This window comes from Lampris incognitus, chromosome 8 (genome assembly GCF_029633865.1).
Source record: "Lampris incognitus isolate fLamInc1 chromosome 8, fLamInc1.hap2, whole genome shotgun sequence".
In the NCBI taxonomy this organism is placed as follows: Eukaryota; Metazoa; Chordata; class Actinopteri; order Lampriformes; family Lampridae; genus Lampris; species Lampris incognitus.
In genome coordinates, this window is record NC_079218.1 from 1080160 (window position 1) to 1102327 (window position 22168).

The 22168-nt window shown below is 43.4% G+C and overlaps 1 protein-coding gene across 1 annotated transcript in view; it reads right to left on the reverse strand.

Moving 5' to 3' along the window:
* Positions 1-22168, reverse strand: part of alcama (activated leukocyte cell adhesion molecule a) — a 161221-nt gene that overhangs the window by 137873 nt on the left and 1180 nt on the right. The gene's annotated exons all lie outside the window — the stretch shown is intronic.

Sequence of the window (22168 nt, forward strand, 5' to 3'; positions counted from 1 at the left end):
GGATGAGCCATATGAGGAATCAGCCATATGAGGAATCAGCCATATGAGGGATGAGCCATATGAGGGATCAGCCATATGAGGGATGAGCCATATGAGGGATCAGCCATATGAGGGATGAGCCATATGAGGGATGAGCCATATGAGGAATCAGCCATATGAGGGATGAGCCATATGAGGGATGAGCCATATGAGGAATCAGCCATATGAGGGATGAGCCATATGAGGGATGAGCCATATGAGGGATGAGCCATATGAGGACCAGAATACGGTTCTCCATACTTGGCAGCACACTGACTCCAGCAAGATGTGGACGTGGGAGAAGACCGCCATCAACAAGGCCCCTTTCAGCGCCATCTTTCCACCTGATACCGCCTGGCCTGGCCTGCCAGCCAGCCAGGCGGCCAGCCAGCCAGGTGGCCGGCCAGGCGGCCAGCCGGCCAGCCGGCCAGCCGGCCAGCCAGCCAGCCAGCCGGCCAGCCAGCCAGCCAGCTAGCCAGCCAGCATGCAGGCACATGCACCCTTCTCGTTAGTTCTTCTCCATTTCACACATCGCTGCATATTGAGACGATGTTGGGGGGGGGGGCTTGGTGGTTGGGGGGGGGGTACAGGACAACCGGCTGTCTCATCTCCAACCGTTGGGCGTAGCAGTGAGTCCAGTGACGTACGCTGTGGACGTCCGGGGGAGCCGCGGCTCACGTCACATGTAAAGCACCATCTTGCACCACCGGCGGCACAGAGCTTTCTGGAAGCTTTACAACATTTCCCTTTAAACGCACAAGGTTTAGGATGACCAACAACCATGGCGACCCGAGGGGTGACGGGGACCGCCAGATTTCGGGAAGGGGTACAAAACCAAATGAGTGTATTTTTGCATGAATCAAAGGTGAAGCACAAGCGTAGCGTTCGGCCCGTGCACTGCCAAACCCTTAATGTGTTGTGCCCAACACACAAAGCACTTTCCTTTCTTTTCTTTTCCTTTCCTTTCTTTTCTTTTCTTTTCCTTTCTTTCTTTTCCTTTCCTTTCTTTTCCTTTCCTTTCCTTTCTTTTCTTATCCTTTCCTTCCTTTTCTTTTCTTTTCTTTTCTTTCCTTTCCTTTCTTTTCTTTTCCTTTCCTTTTCTTGCTTTTCTTTTCCTTTCCTTTCTTTTTCCTTTCTTTTCCTTTCCTTCCTTTCTTTTCTTTTCCTTTCCTTTCCTTTCCTTTCTTTTCTTTTCCTTTCCTTTCCTTCCTTTCTTTTCTTTTCTTTCTTTTCTTTTCCTTTCTTTCCTTTCCTTTTCTTTTCTTTCTTTTCCTTTCCTTCCTTTTCTTTTCTTTTCTTTCCTTGCTTTTCTTTTCCTTTCCTTTCTTTTTCCTTTCTTTTCCTTTCCTTCCTTTCTTTTCTTTTCCTTTCCTTTCTTTCTTTTCCTTTCTTTTCCTTTCCTTTCTTTTCTTTTCCTTTCTTTTCCTTTCCTTTCTTTCTTTTCCTTTCTTTTCCTTTCCTTTCTTTTCTTTCTTTTCTTTTCTTTTCCTTTCTTTTCCTTTCCTTTTCCTTTCCTTTCCTTTCCTTTCCTTTCTTTCTTTTCCTTTCTTTCTTTTCCTTTCTTTTCCTTTCCTTTCTTTCTTTTCTTTTCTTTTCCTTTCCTTTCCTTTCTTTTCTTTTCTTTTCCTTTCTTTCTTTCCTTTCTTTTCTTTTCCTTTCTTTTCTTTTCCTTTCCTTTCCTTGCTTTTCTTTTCCTTTCTTTTCTTTTCTTTTCCTTTCCTTTCTTTTCTTTTCCTTTCTTTTCCTTTCCTTTCCTTTCTTTTCTTTTCCTTTCCTTTCCTTGCTTTTCTTTTCCTTTCTTTTCTTTTCTTTTCCTTTCCTTTCTTTTCTTTTCCTTTCTTTTCCTTTCTTTTCTTTTCCTTTCTTTTCCTTTCCTTTCTTTCTTTTCCTTTCTTTTCCTTTCCTTTCTTTTCTTTCTTTTCTTTTCTTTTCCTTTCTTTTCCTTTCTTTTCCTTTCTTTTCCTTTCCTTTCTTTCTTTTCCTTTCTTTCTTTTCCTTTCTTTTCCTTTCCTTTCTTTCTTTTCTTTTCTTTTCCTTTCCTTTCCTTTCTTTTCTTTTCCTTTCTTTCTTTCCTTTCTTTTCTTTTCCTTTCTTTTCTTTTCCTTTCCTTTCCTTGCTTTTCTTTTCCTTTCTTTTCTTTTCTTTTCCTTTCCTTTCTTTTCTTTTCCTTTCTTTTCCTTTCCTTTCCTTTCTTTTCTTTTCCTTTCCTTTCCTTGCTTTTCTTTTCCTTTCTTTTCTTTTCTTTTCCTTTCTTTCTTTTCCTTTCCTTTCTTTTCCTTTCTTTTCCTTTCCTTTCCTTTCTTTTCTTTTCTTTTCCTTTCCTTTCTTTTCCTTTCTTTTCTTTTCCTTTCTTTTCTTTTCCTTGCTTTTCTTTCTTTTCTTTTCCTTTCTTTTCCTTTCTTTTCTTTTCTTTTCCTTTCTTTCTTTTCCTTTCCTTTCTTTTCTTTTGCAAGACGAGACAGAGGAGGCAGAACAAGCTCTTGCAGCAGTGTTCTGTCAATTTAAAATGTCAATAAAACAATTCTGATCCCCAAGATGGACGAATAACCGTGATAAACAATCGTAACTGCGATATTAAGCAACATAATCGTGATTATCAGTTTAGCCATGCTCGTGCAGCCCTACTTCCTCCCACAGTCCACAGACCCGCACGGTTCATGAAGTTCTGGAGTCTCCAGATTGCCTACTGGTGTGAGTGGTTGTGTATCGACTCAACAATGGACTGGAAACCAGTCCAGGGCATTTCCCCGCCATGTTGTCAACCAGCGGCGGGGGCGGGGGGGGGGGGGTCGCCACACGAATGGAGCTGTCCAAAAGCATACTGGGAGGGACTGTTTCTGACGTGCATCGTTCTAGCACCGACGTCGCCATGTGCATGCATGCATGCATGCACATGGCGACGTCGCAAAGGCTCCAACATAAGGCAAATGCCCAGTTGTGTTACGCTAAAACCTTTTCACCACTTGACAGAAAACAAAAACTAGAAAGGTTTGCATTTTTCACGACCAATCTCGAAGGAAAAGAGTCTAGTCCATCCAATAAATGACAAAAATTGGAATGATTTAATGACTTTTTGGTTATTGATCTTGCACGAACGCTCTGCCACATCCACAGTGGAAGATCGTCCCAATCCTTCTCAGTAAGCACACAAAACCTCCCGTCCTCCGCTGAACCCTTTCGAGACACGACCCTTCTATCACTCACCCACAGACAAGCCCCCTCTTTAAGGGGAAATTAAGTGCATATTTTAAGTGCATAATGGGGGGGGGGGCTAAGAGTACATCTGTCACTATCTTACAATGCTGTCATTGCAACCATTCCCCAATCCTCTGTGAATAGTGCACATGGCCCCTGTAACGCCAGTTAATGGTCACACCCATATTTGCATATGAAGCTGGTCGATGGTTAGGGTTGTTAGGCACTGTGTTGTTTATAAGGGTGGGGACACCTGCAGTCACTGTGTTGTTTATAAGGGTGGGGGTACCTGCAGCCACTGTGTTGTTTATAAGGGTGGGACACCTGCAGGCACTGTGTTGTTTATAAGGGTGGGGACACCTGCAGTCACTGTGTTGTTTATAAGGGTGGGGACACCTGCAGTCACTGTATTGTTTATAAGGGTGGGGACACCTGCAGACACTGTGTTGTTTATAAGGGTGGGGACACCTGCAGTCACTGTGTTGTTTATAAGGGTGGGACACCCGCAGTCACTGTATTGTTTATAAGGGTGGGGGTACCTGCAGCCACTGTGTTGTTTATAAGGGTGGGGACACCTGCAGTCACTGTGTTGTTTATAAGGGTGGGGACACCTGCAGTCACTGTGTTGTTTATAAGGGTGGGGGTACCTGCAGCCACTGTGTTGTTTATAAGGGTGGGGACACCTGCAGGCACTGTGTTGTTTATAAGGGTGGGGACACCTGCAGTCACTGTGTTGTTTATAAGGGTGGGGACACCTGCAGTCACTGTATTCTTTATAAGGGTGGGGACACCTGCAGTCACTGTGTTGTTTATAAGGGTGGGGACACCTGCAGTCACTGTGTTGTTTATAAGGGTGGGGACACCTGCAGGCACTGTGTTGTTTATAAGGGTGGGGACACCTGCAGTCACTGTATTGTTTATAAGGGTGGGGACACCTGCAGTCACTATATTGTTTATAAGGGTGGGGACACCTGCAGTCACTATATTGTTTATAAGGGTGGGGACACCTGCAGGCACTGTGTTGTTTATAAGGGTGGGGACACCTGCAGTCACTGTATTGTTTATAAGGGTGGGGACACCTGCAGTCACTGTATTGTTTATAAGGGTGGGGACACCTGCAGTCACTGTATTGTTTATAAGGGTGGGGGTACCTGCAGGCACTGTGTTGTTTATAAGGGTGGGGACACCTGCAGGCACTGTGTTGTTTATAAGGGTGGGGACACCTGCAGGCACTGTGTTGTTTATAAGGGTGGGGGTACCTGCAGCCACTGTGTTGTTTATAAGGGTGGGGACACCTGCAGGCACTGTGTTGTTTATAAGGGTGGGGGTACCTGCAGCCACTGTATTGTTTATAAGGGTGGGGACACCTGCAGGCACTGTGTTGTTTATAAGGGTGGGGACACCTGCAGTCACTGTATTGTTTATAAGGGTGGGGACACCTGCAGACACTGTGTTGTTTATAAGGGTGGGGACACCTGCAGTCCCTGTGTTGTTTATAAGGGTGGGGACACCTGCAGTCACTGTATTGTTTATAAGGGTGGGGACACCTGCAGTCCCTGTGTTGTTTATAAGGGTGGGGACACCTGCAGTCACTGTATTGTTTATAAGGGTGGGACACCTGCAGTCACTGTATTGTTTATAAGGGTGGGGACACCTGCAGTCACTGTATTGTTTATAAGGGTGGGGACACCTGCAGTCACTGTATTGTTTATAAGGGTGGGGACACCTGCAGCCACTGTGTTGTTTATAAGGGTGGGGACACCTGCAGTCACTGTATTGTTTATAAGGGTGGGGACACCTGCAGTCACTGTATTCTTTATAAGGGTGGGGACACCTGCAGCCACTGTATTGTTTATAAGGGTGGGGACACCTGCAGTCAGGTGAGACTGAAGAGGTCACTTAGATGATGATGAAACGTTTCTCCCACTACACATTGTGTCCAGATGAACTGATTAACCTATCTTTGATAATAAATACTATGATAATAAGTATCATGGCCTAGCCTTTGATAATAAATACTATGATAATAAGTATCTTGGCCTAGCCTTTGATAATTAATACTATGATAATAAGTATCATGGCCTGGCCTTTGATAATTAATACTATGATAATAAGTATCTTGGCCTAGCCTTTGATAATAAATGCTATGATAATCAGTATCATGGCCTGGCCTTCGATAATAAATACTATGATAATAAGTATCTTGGCCTGGCCTTTGATAATAAATACTATGATAATAAGTATCATGGCCTGGCCTTTGATAATAAATACTATGATAATAAGTATCATGGCCTGGCCTTTGATAATAAATACTATGATAATAAGTATCATGGCCTGGCCTTTGATAATAAATACTATGATAATAAGTATCATGGCCTGGCCTTTGATAATAAATACTATGATAATAAGTATCTTGGTCTGGCCTTTGATAATAAATACTATGATAATAAGTATCATGGCCTGGCCTTCGATAATAAATACTATGATAATAAGTATCATGGTCTGGCCTTTGATAATAAATACTATGATAATAAGTATCATGGCCTGGCCTTTGATAATAAATACTATGATAATAAGTATCATGGCCTGGCCTTTGATAATAAATACTATGATAATAAGTATCATGGCCTGGCCTTTGATAATAAATACTATGATAATAAGTATCATGGCCTGGCCTTCGATAATAAATACTATGATAATAAGTATCATGGTCTGGCCTTTGATAATAAATACTATGATAATAAGTATCATGGCCTGGCCTTTGATAATAAATACTATGATAATAAGTATCATGGCCTGGCCTTTGATAATAAATACTATGATAATAAGTATCATGGCCTGGCCTTTGATAATAAATACTATGATAATAAGTATCATGGCCTGGCCTTTGATAATAAATACTATGATAATAAGTATCATGGCCTGGCCTTCGATAATAAATACTATGATAATAAGTATCATGGCCTGGCCTTTGATAATAAATACTATGATAATCAGTATCATGGTCTGGCCTTTGATAATAAATACTATGATAATCAGTATCATGGCCTGGCCTTTGATAATAAATACTATGATAATAAGTATCATGGCCTGGCCTTTGATAATAAATACTATGATAATAAGTATCTTGGCCTGGCCTTTGATAATAAATACTATGATAATAAGTATCATGGTCTGGCCTTTGATAATAAATACTATGATAATAAGTATCTTGGCCTGGCCTTTGATAATAAATACTATGATAATCAGTATCATGGCCTGGCCTTTGATAATAAATACTATGATAATAAGTATCATGGTCTGGCCTTTGATAATAAATACTATGATAATAAGTATCTTGGCCTGGCCTTTGATAATAAATACTATGATAATCAGTATCATGGCCTAGCCTTTGATAATAAATACTATGATAATCAGTATCATGGCCTGGCCTTTGATAATAAATACTATGATAATAAGTATCTTGGTCTGGCCTTTGATAATAAATACTATGATAATAAGTATCTTGGTCTGGCCTTTGATAATAAATACTATGATAATAAGTATCTTGGTCTGGCCTTCGATAATAAATACTATGATAATAAGTATCTTGGCCTAGCCTTTGATAATAAATACTATGATAATAAGTATCTTGGCCTGGCCTGGACTGATGAGTGAGTATTAACTGAATACCGTGGTGTCCAAATGAGCCAGTCAGAGTACTGGACCACTGCCCTTCTTTAAAACCACCCTCATCGTTGCTAGAGGGACAAATTCTTACCAAATTGACCTTTTGAAGATAAAAGCTGCATTTTTCTGGGGAAACTATGCAACTTCTGCTTTCCTTGGATATCGCAAAGACAAAAGTGTCCACATGTGGGTATTTTCCAGTATCGTTGTGCCCTAGCTGTGTGGGTGGGTGCAGATGGATGCAGATGGATGGAACTTTTTCACCCCACGTTATTTGCTCACCTTGGTAGCTGACAAGTCAAGAGACTTGTGCTTGTGATGGTTTTACGCTCAGCCATGGGTTTAAGCTCAACTTGCAGCCACATCCTCCCTCTCTGAAATGAGGAAGTGCTTTTTAAGCTGCAGCTAGTATTGGGAAGTGACGCGATGCGTGGTTGCACGGTTGTCAGTCTTTTCCCCCGATGTTGAGTATCTCTACGTCAAGGTGTGTGTCATCCAGCCGGGGTTGGACAACTCACAGAGGGGCGATTAACACTTCCCTTGTAAAGCGACACGGGCAACACGGGGTCTTCCTCATGTCTCGACCTACTTACTGTGCCATGTCTTACTTGCCTTCTTCATCGTACTCAGACTTGTAGCGGGGGGTTTGCAGTGCTTCGGCCCGGCTGGGCCGGCGCTCCAGGACAAAGGAGGCCTTGTTAAAACGCCCACTTTGATAAAGCTCTTCTCCCCCGTGCAAACTGCCGTGTAGCTAACCGGAGCGCTACCTTTCTTCCACAGCACCCCGTCTCCTCCCTGTCCCCCGGGAGTAAAGACGGTCTACACGCCACAAGAACAGCCCGGCAGAACCTACTCATCGTCTTCTCGGCGGCTCACCCTCATTAACACAACACCAGATGTGTTGCGAACTTCCATTCCCCGCTCCGAAGCTACGAAGGGACCAAAGAGCACACTGGCCGTTCATTTACAACATTTGTCGACGGCCTCATAATTTCCCTCACAACTTCGCCCGTAGCCCGGGTCCTGGTCTCAGACAGACGGACCGCAGTGGGCGCTTTCTCTGCTAGTGCTGCTTTAACACAGACACAGTGATCTAAAACTGTCCGTCTTTCATCGTGCACCAGGGACCTTCAGGGGAAAACACAGGATGAATGCTGGCTTTGTGGAGCTCCGGGAGATACCAATTAGAAGCAGCAAACAATGTCAACATGACCCACTTTCCTGCCTCTTCTCTCGCCCGGGTCCTCAACCGCCATTCTCTCTCGTAGCCCGGCGGCTCAAGTCACCGCGCACACGCCGCCGCCGCGTCCACAGGCCTGTTTTTACACAGAGCACCAGGCCTCCTGCCCCCAGGCGCACTCACCCCCCCCCCCCCCCAACACACACATACCCCCACCCCACCCCCACCCGCGCACACACCGTGTAACACAATCCCTCAGCATGCAGGGAAACAGGCCGCCGTCAACTCTAGCTGCTTCATCGTAGATAGTGAGGAATGGTCTGCAGACTGACGAGACAGGCCGCCTGGTCACACCAGCAACGCCAACGGAAACAAAGAGGAGACGGCGCTCTAAGGAACAAAGCTTCGGAGAACAGGAACAAAACGTTAGCATCTAACGTATCAAGCTCCTCTACATTAACGGGCATGTGTGTTTGCCCTTCCAGAAGGTCCTGCAGAGTAACTTGTAGATGGCCGTCCTCTACGTGCACACAAAAAGGCATCTCAACTACAGCGTCTGATTTTTTAATCATTATTATCTTGCTGTGAAGTCCACTGGTCAGCTTGGACACATTAAAGTTTAACTGAATTCACGGGCTTCTTCCAACTATCTTCTGTCACTGAATAAATACTTACTTAAACGACCTACAACACGAGGCAAGGCAACTATGGCCCCATAACAGCACGCAGGACCCTATTCAAGGGAGTAATGGGGTGCTTTTGGGACCCGGGCTAATCTTGAGACCCGCTTCGCTTCATGAACCCATGGAAGCAGAAGCTGAATGAGGAACAATTACGAGATAGGCTCTATCTTCATTATGTTGGAGGCTTCCCATTAATGTTGCCCTTGAGGTGGAAAACATGTGCTCAAAAGCCGACCGTAGTCAGAGGCCCCTAAAATCTCCGGGGGGCAACGATGGTGAATGGGCTTTTCTAAAGACCCACCTCGGCTCAGTGGCAACGGAGCACTTTCTCCTTCCCCCATTCCTCCAGGGGCCAAGCCTCTTGGCTTCTGCCCAACCGACACCTAAGACAGCAATAATCACCGCTGCCTTGTGGTTCTTTGTGGTTCTGGAATCCATAACCGCAGTGCAAGGCCAGTTAAAATGTGCTCATGGCTACCGGTTTTTCTGTCGTTTTGTTTTGTTTGAGCGAGCACTTGCAGGTTTGTGCAGTTAGTCAGCATTGAGTTTAAACGACCGTAAGCCCTGTGCAGAGAAAGCACGGCGAAGGTGGAGTTACACTAGATGTGTAAGGTTTTAATCGTGACTAGGGGGGCTGTCAGTTGATAAAAGGTGTGGTTGGGCTCGAGAGTCATGAGCCTTGGAGTCAGGCTGGATGCATTGTTGTTACTGAGGGGAAATCGCCACCAAAGGAAGCAATAAAACAAATAAAAGAACTGCATCCCATCCACATGTGTGTCCCACACCAAGGGCGATGCTCCAGACAGGGAAGTGCTTTCACATACCAGCCCCCAGCCCATTCTGTCTATCAGCCAGCTGACGTAGTCCGTAGCCACAACTCTGCAACACGGCGAACGCACTTATCCTCACTTTTATTCAACGCTTTTCTATTAGCGCGACTCATTGGTCTTTTCTGCACACAGTAGCTAGGGCTTGTGGGTCGGAGTAACTTCTTATCTACATAAATAACAGTCTCTCTGTTCACGACATCATCATTCCAAATCTAAATCATCCATTCAGGATCCTTATTAAGCCTCTATTGCCCTCCGTCTACACAGAAGTGTGCACAAATGCACGCCTGCAGAACTCAAATACAAAACCACCGGCTTCACAACACGAGGGCTGGTGGTTTGCATGTGCAACCCTTCTCTAAACTCCTTCCTTTACATTCATTTGTGAAGTAGCTCAGCTTTTCTGTGACCACGAACTGAAAAAAATTATAATCTCGAAGTTTCTTTTTTTTCTTTTTCTGTTCACAATGGTCCAAGGAGACTGTATCTGTACTTAGAAAACAGATTTCCCCAAAGTCATCCCGGTAATTCCCATGGCAGGGCCCATCTCTGGGACAAAGAGCAGTCATACCAGATGGGGGAAGGCTAGCAGTCAAGGGGATGTTGTCAGTAGATGACCATTACCTGGGGCGGGGAGCGCCACAGAGGAACCAGACAAAGCAGACGGTTCTTCATCCGTCACATGGTCGAGGCAATTTGCTGTGAAAGCCTGTGATAGCCCGGTGGTCCAACCAGTCCTGCCGGCCTCAACATTTTACCACACCCATGCACACGGTTAACAGAAATACAGTAAACGTATGGCCTAATTAAATTCCTCAATTACAATCATCTTGCAGCCTTTTATGACCCTTCCTAGGCTCCACACGGTGAACAAAAGCCACCCCTGTGCGCCTGTTCTGCTGAAAGTATTTGAGGCACACATGCAGAAGACGTCCTAAAATCTAATTGAGATTCACATGGCAATGCCTGCAAGCCTTTTATGCCAATAAACAATTGGCTAAACAACTCAGAAAGCAGAGGCATGATAATGGAAGACTGTTCACGGCCTCCATTCACCCACCGTTGCCTGATCTGTCAGTATTTCCCCCACGGGCTTTTCCTTCTTGGCAAGGTGGACTCCACCACCAGCATTTTTAATTTCCCTGCACATTAAACAAAGCTGTGGCTCCCCTGCTGAGGCTCGAACAAACACGGCGTTTAACTTCCCCCTCCAATACTGACACGCTGTCCTGGCAGTCACATGACTCCTCACCATGACATCATAAGCAGAGGCCTCGGCACACCTCGCCCCGAGACCAAAGTGCTCCGCCGCCGGTGGATCACACACCACCTCATGTCAAGTGTCCCGGTCGGGGAGGGTTGAGGTTGGGTGGATTGTTGTATATTTGTGTGCCGACATCACACGTCACACATGACACATGACACATGACGCAGGGATTTCCTGCTCGACTTTAGTTTCGCTTTCTATACCTTACTGCTTCCTCTAGTAATTGTTCACTGGGAACGCTGATGAGTAGTTGACCTTTCTGTGGGAAAGTTAGAAAACTTCACCAGGGAAGGACCGGGGCACTACTGAGCGTTGGAGGTAGTGAAGTGTGAGGCCCCGGCATTAGACACACGGCTCATGTTCTGACAAAACCCAAACAACTGTGTCTGGGAGGGCTGATCCAAAAGAAAGACGTACGCAACACCACGCATCCACCGCTTGCTCCTCTTTTGTACTATACTGCAGCTTGTTCACAGTGCACCTCAATATACCGTCTTATATATAATGCAATAATATATAACATACGTCTACACACACACACACACATATATACATGTATATATGTATACACACACACACACACACACACACACATCCATCCATCCATTATATATATATGTGTGTGTGTGTGTATGTATGTATGTATGTATGTATGTATGTATGTGTGTATGTATGTATGTATGTATGTGTGTGTGTGTGTGTGTATGTATGTATGTGTGTGTGTATGTATGTGTGTGTGTGTGTGTATGTATGTATGTAAGTACGTATGTATGTATGTAAGTATGTATGTATGTATGTATGTGTGTGTGTGTGTGTGTGTGTATGTAAGTACGTACGTACGTATGTATGTATGTATGTATGTATGTATGTATGTATGTATGTATGTATGTATGTATGTATGTAAGTATGTATGTATGTATGTATGTGTGTGTGTGTATGTATGTATGTAAGTATGTACGTACGTACTATATATATACTGTATATAGATCATATATAGTGTGTGTGTGTGTTTGTTTGTGTGTGTGTGTGTGTGTGTGTGTGTGTGTGTATGTATGTATGTATGTATGTATGTATGTATGTATGTACTATATATATATCCTATTTTTATAGATCATATATGTAGAATATAGGTCATATACACACACACGCGCGCGCACATATATATAAGGCAAAACAAAAATGTTTCGTAGAACCAAAGATCAGCAAAGACTTTAAGTAGAAGAAGTTGTAGCACCGGATGTAGAACTTTAAATAGAAGAAGGTGTAGTCTAGCAGGATGTAGAACTTTAATTAGAAGAAGGTGTAGTCCAGCAGGATGTAGAACTTTAAATAGAAGAAGGTGTAGTCTAGCAGGATGTAGAACTTTAAATAGAAGTAGGTGTAGTCTAGCAGGATGTAGAACTTTAATTAGAAGAAGGTGTAGTCCAGCAGGATGTAGAACTTTAAATAGAAGAAGGTGTAGTCTAGCAGGATGTAGAACTTTAAATAGAAGAAGGTGTAGTCTAGCAGGATGTAGAACTTTAAATAGAAGAAGGTGTAGTCTAGCAGGATGTAGAACTTTAAATAGAAGAAGGTGTAGTCTAGCAGGATGTAGAACTTTAATTAGAAGAAGGTGTAGTCCAGCAGGATGTAGAACTTTAATTAGAAGAAGGTGTAGTCCAGCAGGATGTAGAACTTTAATTAGAAGAAGGTGTAGTCCAGCAGGATGTAGAACTTTAATTAGAAGAAGGTGTAGTCCAGCAGGATGTAGAACTTTAATTAGAAGAAGGTGTAGTCCAGCAGGATGTAGAAGTGTAACTAGAAGAAGGTGTAGTCCAGCAGGATGCAGAAGTGTAACTAGAAGAAGGTGTAGTCCAGCAGGATGTAGAAGTGTAACTAGAAGAAGGTGTAGTCCAGCAGGATGTAGAAGTGTAACTAGAAGAAGGTGTAGTCCAGCAGGATGTAGAAGTGTAACTAGAAGAAGGTGTAGTCCAGCAGGATGTAGAAGTGTAACTAGAAGAAGGTGTAGTCCAGCAGGATGTAGAAGTGTAACTAGAAGAAGGTGTAGTCCAGCAGGATGTAGAAGTGTAATTAGAAGGTGTAGTCCAGCAGGATGTAGAAGTCTAATTAGAAGGTGTAGTCCAGCAGGATGTAGAAGTGTAATTAGAAGGTGTAGTCCAGCAGGATGTAGAAGTGTAACTAGAAGGTGTAGTCCAGCAGGACGCTGTGGTACAGCTGTGCGATTAGTGTGAGCGCCGGTCTGTTTCATTGCGCCTCCTGCAGGTGGCAGCAAGTCCTACACGATGTCAGTAAACCCAGCTGCATGGGGTCCATGTCAGAGGCGCCGTACGGAGGCTGCGCTGCACAGTGTGTACTCCGCCCATGTACTTTGGCCCGCTGGATTACTGAAAGGAGTTGTCAAGAGATGTGTGCAGTTCTGCCTCTGTGTGCGTGTGCGTGAATCTTTGTAGTTGCGACACCACGTCTTGCATTTCCACGAGGATGAGGGGAAACACCGAATTAAATTGATTGACATGTTCACTGTATAGGCTGCTGATTAAACCATTTATCTCCCGCAGCTGAGCAAAAACAAGGCCTCTGGGAAGGAAGGCAATGCCGAGTCACTGTGACGTTATCTCCACTGTGCCCCGGCATTGCCAAGGTATTATTTCGACTTCCATTTGATGGTTGATGTGAACTGTTGGCTCAAGCCTTCAATGTCGATCTGACGTCATTGGACAAGGAGGGACTCTGCAGAATAGGAGATCAAACTAGAGGACATCTGACAGAAAGATTTAGACGGGGCTTCAAACAGCCTGACCTTTCACAAAGCAAGCCACGGCGGACGGGGAGGTTGAAGCTGCCTACGGCCTATCCCTTTGAGGTCACATGCTCAGAGACGGTTCACACAACTTGAAGATTGATGGCAGCATCCATCCAACCAACCACCCCCACACACCAGACCATCTCTTCCTGACGAAGGTATTTCACCTCCAGAAAAAAGTCTGTTTTGCATGTCTGGGCAGATAGAGATAGTATTACATACACCCCTGTCTTCAGGCCAGAGGAATTCCAAAGACAACTGCATACCACACCCAGTATCTTGTTTGGCTTTGCAGTTATCATCGGGGTTATCTTCTCCTTCAGCATGCGTATCGGACTACTCTAAATCCCAGAGATCTTGCCAGTGTTGTTGTCCGCACCGTCTTCCTACATGGTTGAATCTGCGTTTTAGCGATTGATGCTGTAGTATATTCTGGCACAAGTCATCTATGAGCTTGATCTGCCGAATCTGCTCGTTAGACAAAACAACCTGGCTGCTGCGGTGAGAGTCCTTGAATGCTCTGCACCTTATCATCTTCCTCCGAAGACATCCTGCGCAACAGGAACACTTTAGCCCAGCGAGAACACAGAGTTTACTATTTCGATACTCACAGATTAGCTGGTGTCTTGAATACGCCAGTGACAGAAAGTATCCAAAACCACATTTGCTTGCATGTAGGTCTGCAGGACTGTAGCTTTAATAATATGAAGATTGCATGCAGCAATTTCAAAGCTTTTTACTGAGAAATAGTTCTTCATACACACAAATCAGTCAATTTAAATAAATTAATTAAGGAAATTCATCAATAACTGATGAATCCTGCGTTACTGAGGGTACAGGTCCATCTGTTGGTCGGTCCTTAACTAAAGAAGGGTTGTTAATCAGCTATCCAGTCGATATCTGGTATGACCACCACCAGTCGCCTCATGCAACGCAACACATCTCGCTCACAACTGGCCTGTGGAATGAATACTGTCCAAGTCCTGCTCCATGGTTACACAACATGCTTGATACTGGTGGAAAGCTGAACATACAGATCCAGAGCATCTTAGAAGTGCTTAATGGATGACACATACGGTGATTATGACAGCCATGGACCAGTTTATAGCCTCTGGGAATTGTGTGGAACATGGCAACACAACGGTTGTAGTTATACTGGTTTTGCTTTTTTTCCGGAAACACCACGTGATGGTGGCATATAAAACAGCCAAAAAAAGGATGCAAGATCTCAACGAGGATGTGTACATTTGGAGTCCTGCCTAGTTCCCACCATGAGGCAATCCGCTGACATCACCCCCAAACCTATTACACACCCAGCAACCACACCGCCTGCTATGTGCCTGTGCAGTTCAAACCGGATCACAGCCATGTTGATGACTCCTCCAGTGATCCAGCACCTTCACACCTGAAATTCAAACTGGTGACATGATGACAACAAGCAGTATTTCAAGACTGGCGAGGAATGCCAGAGCTTCCAGCTGATGGTTTCCGGCACGAATTCTTAAACGTGCGAATCATCTCCAAGTTGTTCAGGGGGTCGGTCCAACAGGATGTTGCAGTTTAAAAAGCAAGATGAGACAATGCTAGGCCGGCTGGCGCGATTGCACCAAAGTCTGTGGTTTGAAGGCCTGTTGGACCTACTGTCAAAATCTCTCAAACCATGTTAAAGTCCGTTCATGGTTGAGGAATGAACATTCATTTCTTTGGCAGCAGCTCTGGCAGACGTCCCTACAGGCAACATGCCAATTACATGCTCCGTCAAGACTCGAGACATCTGAAGAATTTTACTGGGTGACAAGACTGCATATTTCAGATTAGCCATGTATTGCCCCCAGCATAGAAAACACACCTGTGGAATAATCATGCTGTTTAATTAGCGTTGTGAAGCAACACACCCACACACGTGCACAAATATCCCCTGATGGGATATAAATAAACTTGTGCACAATATTTGAGAGAAATAAGTATATTGTGCACAAAATTCTGTGATCTTTGAGTCCAGCTCATGAAACATGAAGCCGTAACTTGTGCTTTACCTTCTGTGTTTGAATTGTTCAACAACGTTGACATTTATATGAGGGATATAGTAATTATGGCCTTAGTTTTGTATATTCTCCACGTGTATTCTCCATGCAGCAGTTTGCAGAAGCTGCATGGCCTACCATCAGAATATTCTGGGGAAAGAACATCAAAGCTTTATATGGCATGTTTTAGGGTTATTCTCATCACCTGTTGTACAGGACATTGTTTGTTGGACATTGCTATATTCATCTACCTGTGTATATCTGAAAACTCAAAACTTCTAAAGCTTCTGAAGCATGTCAAAGCAGAGGTAGGAAGGTGTTCAAAGCTACTGCATTACAAACCCCCACAGATTCTGCAAACGAAATAAGGAACCATGAATGATGAAACACTAGCCTTAGCTCCACACTCTCTGTAATAAATACATATACGTAGTGCAACTTGTGGATCATGGAGAGAAATTCACTTCTACGCTCTACATAAGTACCAGCTCAATACATTTGACCACTGATTAACTGATAGTTTCACGGCCAGTACTTCACTGTATCTCTGCACACCAGTCTGAGCTAGCTATCTACCACTGAAAAGCTGTGTTGCACAGTCTCCTGTGCCTCCAAACCTGCGGGTGCAGAACTCCTTCGATGTGAAGCATGGTATGGATGAAGCTGGAGGGAACAACTGCAGCCACTACCACGTCTACCATTGTGGGGGATAGGTACGGATTTCAACCAGAATGAAATGCAACCAAAACAACATTCGTGCCCACTTCCCGTGGGTCGGTGATCCTGCACAGCCCAGATAAGATCAAAACTATTTCACCCTTAGCTGTGTGGGGTGTGGACCCTCACCCCATCAGCCAGACAACCCGCCTACCCTGCAGCGACTCTGACAAAGAGCAGCTCTGTGAAGAGTCAGAGGTAGCCAATGACACATCAGCCACAGAGATAAGAACTGGAAAATGGGAGCCCCCCCCCCAACATACACACACGCACCACCCCCACCAGAGAGGAAAAAGGATTGCAAGTTATGCTGCATATATTAATGACACAAAAGACCACGCTGGAGTGAGCACTTCTGATGGTATGATGGTAGCGCTTCCTTTCAAAGGCTGGTCCTTGATTTTCCGCTGGAACAACGCCGTCCTTCACCCTGCCTGGCTGTGTCACTGTTAATTCTTAAGCTGTGTCACTGTTACATCTTGAACTGTGCCACTGTTACTTCTTAAGCTGTGCCACTGTTACTTCTTAAGCTGTGCCACTGTTACTTCTTAAGCTGTGCCACTGTTACTTCTTAAACTGTGCCACTGTTACTTCTTAAACTGTGCCACTGTTACTTCTTAAGCTGTGCCACTGTTGCTTCTTAAACTGTACCACTGTTACTTCTTAAGCTGTGCCACTGTTACTTCTTAAACTGTGTCACTGTTACATCTTAAGCTGTGCCACTGTTACTTCTTAAGCTGTGCCACTGTTACATCTTAAGCTGTGCCACTGTTACTTCTTAAACTGTGCCACTGTTACTTCTTAAGCTGTGCCACTGTTACTTCTTAAGCTGTGCCACTGTTACTTCTTAAACTGTGCCACTGTTACTTCTTAAACTGTGTCACTGTTACATCTTAAGCTGTGTCACTGTTACTTCTTAAACTGTGTCACTGTTACATCTTAAGCTGTGCCACTGTTACTTCTTAAGCTGTGCCACTGTTACTTCTTAAGCTGTGCCACTGTTACTTCTTAAACTGTGCCACTGTTACTTCTTAAACTGTGCCACTGTTACTTCTTAAGCTGTGCCACTGTTGCTTCTTAAACTGTACCACTGTTACTTCTTAAGCTGTGCCACTGTTACTTCTTAAACTGTGTCACTGTTACATCTTAAGCTGTGCCACTGTTACTTCTTAAGCTGTGCCACTGTTACATCTTAAGCTGTGCCACTGTTACTTCTTAAACTGTGCCACTGTTACTTCTTAAGCTGTGCCACTGTTACTTCTTAAGCTGTGCCACTGTTACTTCTTAAACTGTGCCACTGTTACTTCTTAAACTGTGTCACTGTTACATCTTAAGCTGTGTCACTGTTACTTCTTAAACTGTGTCACTGTTACATCTTAAGCTGTGCCACTGTTACTTCTTAAGATGCACCACTGTTACTTCTTAAACTGTGCCACTGTTACATCTTAAACTGTGCCACTGCTACTTCTTAAGCTGTGCCACTGTTACATCTTAAACTGTGCCACTGTTACTTCTTAAGATGCGCCACTGTTACATCTTAAGCTGTGTCACTGTTACTTCTTAAGCTGTGTCACTGTTACTTCTTAAACTGTGCCACTGTTACATCTTAAGCTGTTCCACTGTTACATCTTAAGCTGTGCCACTGTTACATCTTAAGCTGTGCCACTGTTACTTCTTAAGCTGTGTCACTGTTACATCTTAAGCTGTGCCACTGTTACTTCTTAAACTGTGTCACTGTTACATCTTAAGCTGTGCCACTGTTACTTCTTAAACTGTGTCACTGTTACATCTTAAGCTGTGCCACTGTTACATCTTAAGCTGTGCCACTGTTACTTCTTAAACTGTGCCACTATTACATCTTAAGCTGTGCCACTGTTACATCTTAAGCTGTGCCACTGTTACATCTTAAGCTGTGCCACTGTTACATCTTAAACTGTGCCACTGTTACTTCTTAAGCTGTGCCACTGTTACTTCTTAAACTGTGCCACTGTTACATCTTAAGCTGTGCCACTGTTACATCTTAAACTGTGTCACTGTTACTTCTTAAGCTGTGCCACTGTTACATCTTAAACTGTGTCACTGTTACATCTTAAGCTGTGTCACTGTTACTTCTTAAACTGTGTCACTGTTACTTCTTAAACTGTGTCACTGTTACTTCTTAAACTGTGTCACTGTTACATCTTAAGCTGTGCCACTGTTACATCTTAAGCTGTGCCACTGTTACATCTTAAGCTGTGCCACTGTTACTTCTTAAACTGTGTCACTGTTACATCTTAAGCTGTGCCACTGTTACTTCTTAAACTGTGTCACTGTTACATCTTAAGCTGTGCCACTGTTACTTCTTAAACTGTGTCACTGTTACATCTTAAACTGTGCCACTGTTACATCTTAAGCTGTGCCACTGTTACATCTTAAGCTGTGCCACTGTTACATCTTAAGCTGTGCCACTGTTACATCTTAAGCTGTGCCACTGTTACATCTTAAGCTGTGCCACTGTTACTTCTTAAACTGTGCCACTGTTACATCTTAAGCTGTGCCACTGTTACATCTTAAACTGTGTCACTGTTACTTCTTAAGCTGTGCCACTGTTATTTCTTAAACTGTGTCACTGTTACATCTTAAGCTGTGTCACTGTTACTTCTTTAACTGTGTCACTTTTACTTCTTAAACTGTGTCACTGTTACTTCTTAAGCTGTGTCACTGTTACATCTTAAACTGTGCCACTGTTACATCTTAAGCTGTGCCACTGTTACTTCTTAAGCTGTGTCACTGTTACATCTTAAGCTGTGCCACTGTTACTTCTTAAACTGTGTCACTGTTACATCTTAAGCTGTGCCACTGTTACTTCTTAAACTGTGTCACTGTTACATCTTAAGCTGTGCCACTGTTACATCTTAAGCTGTGCCAATGTTACTTCTTAAACTGTGCCACTGTTACATCTTAAGCTGTGCCACTGTTACATCTTAAGCTGTGCCACTGTTACATCTTAAGCTGTGCCACTGTTACAGCTTAAGGTGTGCCACTGTTACATCTTAAGCTGTGCCACTGTTACATCTTAAGCTGTGCCACTGTTACAGCTTAAGGTGTGCCACTGTTACTTCTTAAGCTGTGCCACTGTTACTTCTTAAACTGTGCCACTGTTACATCTTAAGCTGTGCCACTGTTACATCTTAAACTGTGTCACTGTTACTTCTTAAGCTGTGCCACTGTTATTTCTTAAACTGTGTCACTGTTACATCTTAAACTGTGTCACTGTTACATCTTAAACTGTGTCACTGTTACTTCTTAAGCTGTGTCACTGTTACTTCTTAAACTGTGTCACTGTTACATCTTAAGCTGTGCCACTGTTACATCTTAAGCTGTGTCACTGTTACATCTTAAGCTGTGCCACTGTTACTTCTTAAGCTGTGCCACTGTTATTTCTTAAACTGTGTCACTGTTACATCTTAAGCTGTGTCACTGTTACATCTTAAACTGTGTCACTGTTACTTCTTAAGCTGTGTCACTGTTACTTCTTAAACTGTGTCACTGTTACATCTTAAGCTGTGCCACTGTTACTTCTTAAACTGTGTCACTGTTACATCTTAAACTGTGTCACTGTTACTTCTTAAGCTGTGCCACTGTTCTTAAGCTGTGTCACTGTTACATCTTAAACTGTGTCACTGTTACATCTTAAGCTGTGCCACTGTTACTTCTGACTTGTATGGCTCACTTGAGACAAAGACACACACTCACTTAGGCTCGCTCACACACACACAAACCCACATATATATATACACTACCGTTCAAAGGTTTGGGATCACATTGAAATGTCCATATTTTTGAAGGAAAAGCACTGTACTGTTCAATGAAGATAACTTTAAACTAGTCTTAACTTTAAAGAAATACACTCTATACATTGCTAATGTGGTAAATGACTATTCTAGCTGCAAATGTCTGGTTTTTGGTGCAATATCTACATAGGTGTATAGAGGCCCATTTCAAGCAACTATCACTCCAGTGTTCTAATGGTACAATGTGTTTGCTCATTGGCTCAGAAGGCTAATTGATGATTAGAAAACCCTTGTGCAATCATGTTCACACATCTGAAAACAGTTTAGCTCGTTACAGAAGCTACAAAACTGACCTTCCTTTGAGCAGATTGAGTTTCTGGAGCATCACATTTGTGGGGTCAATTAAACGCTCAAAATGGCCAGAAAAAGAGAACTTTCATCTGAAACTCGACAGTCTATTCTTGTTCTTAGAAATGAAGGCTATTCCATGCGAGAAATTGCTAAGAAATTGAAGATTTCCTACACCGGTGTGTACTACTCCCTTCAGAGGACAGCACAAACAGGCTCTAACCAGAGTAGAAAAAGAAGTGGGAGGCCGCGTTGCACAACTGAGCAAGAAGATAAGTACATTAGAGTCTCTAGTTTGAGAAACAGACGCCTCACAGGTCCCCAACTGGCATCTTCATTAAATAGTACCCGCAAAACACCAGTGTCAACATCTACAGTGAAGAGGCGGCTGCGGGATTCTGGGCTTCAGGGCAGAGTGGCAAAGAAAAAGCCATATCTGAGACTGACCAATAAAAGAAAAAGATTAAGATGGGCAAAAGAACACAGACATTGGACAGAGGAAGACTGGAAAAAAGTGTTGTGGACGGATGAATCCAAGTTTGAGGTGTTTGGATCACAAAGAAGAACGTTTGTGAGACGCAGAACAAATGAAAAGATGCTGGAAGAATGCCTGACGCCATCTGTTAAGCATGGTGGAGGTAATGTGATGGTCTGGGGTTGCTTTGGTGCTGGTAAGGTGGGAGATTTGTACAGGGTAAAAGGGATTCTGAATAAGGAAGGCTATCACTCCATTTTGCAACGCCATGCCATACCCAGTGGACAGCGCTTGATTGGAGCCAATTTCATCCTACAACAGGACAATGACCCTAAACACACCTCCAAATTGTGCAAGAACTATTTAGAGCAGAAGCAGGCAGCTGGTATTCTATCGGTAATGGAGTGGCCAGCGCAGTCACCAGATCTGAACCCCATTGAGCTGTTGTGGGAGCAGCTTGACCGTATGGTACGCAAGAAGTGCCCATCCAACCAATCCAACTTGTGGGAGCTGCTTCTGGAAGCGTGGGGTGCAATTTCTCCAGATTACCTCAACAAATTAACAGCTAGAATGCCAAAGGTCTGCAATGCTGTAATTGCTGCAAATGGAGGATTCTTTGACGAAAGCAAAGTTTGATGTAAAAAAAATCTTATTTCAAATACAAATCATTATTTCTAACCTTGTCAATGTCTTGACTCTATTTTCTATTCATTTCACAACATATGGTGGTGAATAAGTGTGACTTTTCATGGAAAACACAAAATTGTTTGGGTGATCCCAAACTTTTGAACGGTAGTGTATATATATACACACGTGTGTATTTATGTGTATATATGTTATATATACAAAACATATATACACATACTATATACACACACGTGTATATATGTGTATGTTTTATATATAACATAAATAACATATATACACATAAATACACACGTGTGTATATATATGTGTGTGTGTATGTGTTATATATAACATATCCCTAATTACATGTTTACGTCATATGAATGGAAAGCAGCATTATGCTTGAGATGCCATTAAACCTTCACAGCCTCCAACATGTACAGTGTAGAGGAGGTGTAGAGGAGTGAGGTGTAGAGAAGGCGGTGTAGAGAGAGAGGTGTAGAGAGAGAGGTGTAGAAGAGGTGTAGAGAAGGAGACGTAGAGAAAGGGGGTGTAGAGA